Below are 5,938 nucleotides of genomic sequence, written 5' to 3'. Positions count from 1 at the left end.
CTGCCTATGCACAGGAAGACAGCTTAGGGGGCAGGAATCCATGGAGGGATAGACACTGGGAAGAGGTAACTATGGGGAGGAAGTGGGAGGGGAGCTCTTGCATTGTGGTAAACTGTGGTCAATGTCATGAGACAAAGTATATGTAACCTGCTGTATGGAAAGTGAATTTGCTCTGTAAATCTTCACCCAAATCACAATAATAAAAAAATAAAATAAAATAAAAAGTGTTGAGGTGGATACTCCAACTAGAACACATGTGAGGGCAAAAGAATATTGTCCCATGTAAGGCAGGATACCAAGGTCCAAGACTTTCATGAACAGGAAATAGCCACTGGAATATTTTTTGATGAAAAAGGGTAGTTTCATCGAGTTTGAAATGTCATTATTGGAGGAAAAACTTGTTTCTTGCTTGTTTTTTGAGCCTTCTTTATATAGTCTTTTTCCAAACTTGGAGAGGCAAGAAGCCAAGGCCAGTGTTAGGAGTGGAATTAGAGAAAACAGCAAAGAGGCTTCTTCTAACATACTTCCACTAAAGTAGAGAAGTAAAGTAGAGAAGTAAAGTAAAGAAGCTAAAAAGAAACATTCCTGTGGCCACTGGATTTCATTGGGTGTTAGAGAAAACAGCAAAGAGGCTTCCTCTAACATCCTTCCACTAAAGTAGAGAAGTAAAGTAAAGAAGCTAAAAAGAAATCTTCCTGTGGCCACTGGATTACATTGGGTGTTTAACACCTTTTCTGATAATAAAATTTGTCATCATTTGGTGCAAGTTAAATATATAGTCAGATAGTCTAGCTATGGTCTTTATGAGCACATTCACGGCTTTTGAAGCCGGGTGTGGGATGAGGAAGGAAACCTGACACCTGCATACCAGCAGCTTGATTAGAGGAGGGGGCTTTGTGAGCAGGTACTTTATGTGATTGCCAATAACAAACATCTCCAACATTGTGATCCTGTGGGGTGCCACAGTCAGTGACAATTGCCACTTGGGTTTTCATAGTTGGAGAAGATAATTGCTGTTTGTTGGGCCCATTGAGGAGACAAATTTGCTAGCAAACGAAAACCAACATACAGTTCTGGACTTGATTATACATATAAGTATTATTATTATTATTATTTGGGAGCTCTGGTAGCATAGTGCCTAAGGCACTTGACTGCTAACCAGAAGGCTGGCGGTTCAAACCCACCAGTCACTCCTCAGAAGGAAGATGGGGCAATCTACTTTCGTAGTGATGCTGCCTCAGAAACCCAAGGAGGGGTCAGTATGAGTCGGGTTCGACTCGACGGTACATAACAACAACAACAACAATTATTATTATTTAATTTCAGTGGTTTTCTTTGAGCCCCTAGTAGTACTCCTGTTATCCTGCAGGAGGGCCTCTGAATCACACTCTTGGACAAGTATGTACACTGTGCAGACTTTTCCATGTTGGAAGGGTTCTGTACATGCAGCTTCTAGCTCACTTCTAGTCACCAAACAAAGGGTTCAGTCCAAGGCTGGTGAGACTCGTCAAATCAGGAATAATAGGAATTGAATAGGATGACAGCAAGTTTTCAGAAACAAAAATTAATGCCACACTTGGGTGTTTCAATCCATTTTACCCAAAGCAAAGTTTACAAAAGAAAAAAAAGTCAGCTCTTTCTCTGGATAGATTGATGTCTCTCTCTCTCTTTCTGTCTCCACACACACAGACACACATATACAAAACAATATTTAAAGAGTAGCAATATTAAAAATGTTACAGAGCTTTATACTAATTCTTTAACAAGTTTTGAAGATTTGTCATTGTACTATTTTTCATACTGCAGGCATGTTTTCCCTCACATATAATTTCAGTAAATATTTTCTACAAATGCTTACACACATTTTTTTTTCCCTCTTTTAAGTCTCACAATAATCCCTTGAGGTGAGTATTGTTTTTCTCATTTAAAAGAAAAAAAAAAAAAAAAGGCTCATAAAGGCTTCGAGGCATTCCTGAAGTCACGTAACTAGTAAATGACAAATCTAGGATTTAAATTCAGTAACTTTCCCATTTACCACAGCTGCCTGTCAAGTCAAAACACCAGGCCCCTCTACAATATAGTGACTGCATCATGTGGCTCTCCACAAACTTGATAAAAATGCACAGTTCTGTTAAGGCAAATTTATACAACTGAATAATTTTATTCTTCTCCAGGCATCCCTTTTAGAATAACATATTCATCAAGAATGATTGATCTGCATTCTGAGTCTCCATACTTTCCAAGCTCCCACTTATAAATCCTCAAACATCTCTGAACACAAGAAGAAGGTTCTGCTCCCTCAGTCCAGAGAAGAGGTCACAGGCATGTTGGTGTTAGGTGCTGTTGAGTTGATATTTAACTCATTTCGACCCAGTGTGACAGAGTAGACCCGTCCAATAATGTTTCCTGGGCTGTAATCTTTATGGACATAGATCACCGGGTCTTTTTTCCTACAGACCTACCAACCTTTCCAGCTCCAAGCACTTAAGCATTGCACTACTAGGACATAGCATGACTGGATGGCAAACATTGCTACTGACCTTATACATGAGGTGATTATTAATTTATTATTCAAAGCAGGACTTGGGCATGAAGAAGCACTATAAATAATAATATTAGGACAACAGATATTAATTGGAACTCTTATGGGCAGACTGGGAAATATTGCTATATTACTTATAAATTTAAATTCTGTAGTGCCTCTGGGTGGATTCAAACTGCTAACGTTGGCTAATAAATATATATATATATATATATATGATTGTGTATGTGTATATATGTGTGTGTGTGTGTGTATACACACATACATATACATACAACATATGAAAAAACTATCACACTCAAAAGTAAACAGAAACTTAAATTAAAAAAACAGAGACAATTTTATATAAATAATACTGGCAATTTCAAAAGGGTTAGTAACATCAAGAATTGACTAGAATGAAAAAAAGCTCTTACTCTCACTCTATACGCTTGGAAATATAAATCAGTCCAGCCACTTGAGACCACAATTTGGGCAGAATATATTAACATTTTAAGTGTTTATAACTCATAGCTCAGAAATTCCAATTCTAAATATCTATTCAAATCTAATTCAGATTCAATTGGTGTGGATTGGGGCCTGATAATCTGAATTTCTAAAAAGTTCCCAGAAGATACAGATTCTGCTGTTCTGGGATCACACTTGGAAAACACTTCTGGATAGAAACTTGCATGCTCTTCTGCTTCAGATGTATTTCCTATATAACTTAATAAGTCTATTTATTTTATTGTATCTTTATGATAGAAATATATACTACATAACGGTGTGCTTCTGTGCATCTCCTGCCAATTTTGTGTTCAGTGATTTTATCTCCAAGCATAGAGAACAGTAAATGCTATAAAACCAGGGGTCCTGCCATCACCACTGAGAATCAGTTGTTAAATATTTATCAGCATATACACTTTTGCCACAGGTGCTAATATGTGAATGTCAGCTTCTAAATATCTATCTACACAAAAAAGACTCTGACTTTATGGCTTAGACACTCTTCTCATACCTACAGAGGAAGCACATTCTAAAGTTAAATGACTGACTATGTCTTAGAGATTTGTCATGCAACCTCAGGTGGAAAGATAGGAAAATAATGAACAAAAGTGCTTGAATTGCTGAGGAATTCCTTTTTTGAATTGTTGTGGGCAGGAGTCTTATACAAGTAGGGACATCTGTTACTATGATCTACGTATCCTTTGTTCATGATGTTGTAAAAATGCAGCTAACATTATCGAGGATGTCCAAGCAAATATTTTACATCACTCACCCTAAAGCCCTTTCTCAAGTTCAGGAGTTCTTCCCAGGCAAACCTATCTGTCTATGTCTTTTTTATTTTATTTTATTTGCTCATCCTGCCTCCTTGCCTTTGAATAATTCCTTGGCACAAATACTTGGCTCAAATACAGACATTTCTATCTCATTGGTTGAATAAGTAAGATTATCAAAGCCTTTTTATGGTCCATGAGAAAGAGCATAAATGGGTTTTGGCATCAGAGGGATCCTAGACCAATTTCCAGTTCTCTCATTTTCTGAAAGAAAAGGTCAGGACCTGAGGTAGGTAGGCCTGGGACTTGGAATTGCTTTTTACTTGGGTATGGCTCTATATTAAGGCTGGGCCCAAGGTAGGAGGGCCCATGGCTTAGAGGTTGCTTTTCATTTGGAGGTGGCTCTATGTTAAATCCAAGGCCCGAGGTAAGTGAGCCTGGGACTTGGAGGTTGCTTTGCACTTGGATGTGGCTCTATATTAAAGCCAGGGCTTGAGATAGGTGGGCCTGGGACTGGAGGCTGCTTTTTGCTTAGAGGTAGCTCTATTTTAAGGTTGGGGCCTGAGGTAGGTAAGCCTGGAGCTTGGAGGCTGCTTTTCACTTGAAGGTAACTCTATATTAAGGTCAGAGTCTGAGGTGGGCAGGCCCAGGGCTTGGAGGCTGCTTTTAGCTTGGGGGTGGCATTATATTAAGGCCAGGGCCCAAGGTAGATGGGTCTGGGACTGGAGGCTGCTTTTTGCTTAGAGACAGTTATTTATTAAGGCCGAATTCTGAGGTTGGTGGGCCCTGGACTGGAGCTACTTTTTGCTTGGGGTCAACTCTCATTAAGGCTGGGACCTGAGGTAGGCAAGACAAGGGCTTGGAGGCTACTTTTCACTTGGGGGTGGCTCTATATTAAGGTAGGGGTCTGAGGTAAGCCATCCTAGGGCTGGGACCTGATTTTCACTTGGAGGGGGCTTTTATTAAGGCCAGGACCTAAGGTAGGCAGGTGCAGAGGGGTTAGGAACAACTAAGGGAGATGAACTTGTCTATCAGTTTGTTGTCCTGTAGTGGCTTACATGTTGCTATGAGGCTGGAGGCTATGCCACCATGTTGCAAAATGCCAGCAGGGTTACTCATGGTGGACAGGTTTCAGTGGAGATTCTGGGATAAAACAGGTTTGGATGAATGAAGAGGCCATCCACAATATCTGCTAAAAGGACTAACAAATCTGTCTGGGAAGAAGTGTAACCAGAATGCACCTTGGAAGCAAGAATGGCCAGACTTCATCTCACCTGCTTTGGTCATGTTGTCAGAAGGAACCATTCCCTGGAGAAGGGTATCATGCTTAGTAAAGTGGAGGGTCGACAAAGATGGGGAGGGTCCTCAAGGAGATGAATAGACACGGTGGCTGCAATGGGCTCAGGTATAGCAAGGATCATGAGGCTGGCACAAGACTGGGCAGTGTTTTGTTGTGCTGTATATAGCAAAGTCAGAGATGTCTCGATGGCACCTAACGACAACAACAATATTTTCTGTACTGTGACACTGCTCAAGTTAATGAGCCTCAGTTTCCTTGTGTGTAAAATGAATACAAGAGTATCTAACTTAATAGTTACAAAGATTAGGATGGCTAATCAAATGTAGGAGCTCTGGTAGCATAGTGCCTAAGGCACTTGACTGCTATTCAGAAGGCTGGTGTTTCAAACCCACCAGCCACTCCTTGGAAGGAAAGTTGGGCAATCTACTTCCATAGTGATACGGCCTTGGAAACCCAAGGAGAGGTCACTTTGAGTTGGGTCTGACTCGAGGGCACATGACAACAACAATAAAAATAATTTAGCCATGACCCAAAAATGATCAGAGACTATTCTTTGGAGGAACTCAGAAGAAACACTTTCTAAGAAGTGAATTTAGATAACCCCTAACTGCTTCATGATCCTATGTTTTACATCTTAATCTATCCCTCATATTATCATAAACTTTCAATGTGTAAAATTATAGAACAGGATTCTCTGGTTAGGGCCTGGTAAATAGCTTTTATATCCAAAACACTGACAATATCTAGCATAGATAGATATTTTCTTTACTAGTATTTATTAAAAGCAGAGAATGGGGAGTTCCAGCAAGATGGCGGACTAGGCAGAATGACTGCACAGAC

Source organism: Orycteropus afer, unplaced genomic scaffold (genome assembly GCF_000298275.1).
Source record: "Orycteropus afer afer isolate SDZICR_OR568_19922 unplaced genomic scaffold, OryAfe1.0 scaffold00025, whole genome shotgun sequence".
NCBI lineage: Eukaryota > Metazoa > Chordata > Mammalia > Tubulidentata > Orycteropodidae > Orycteropus > Orycteropus afer.
The sequence above is the reverse complement of the archived record's forward strand: the minus strand, read 5'-3'. Positions refer to the sequence as shown.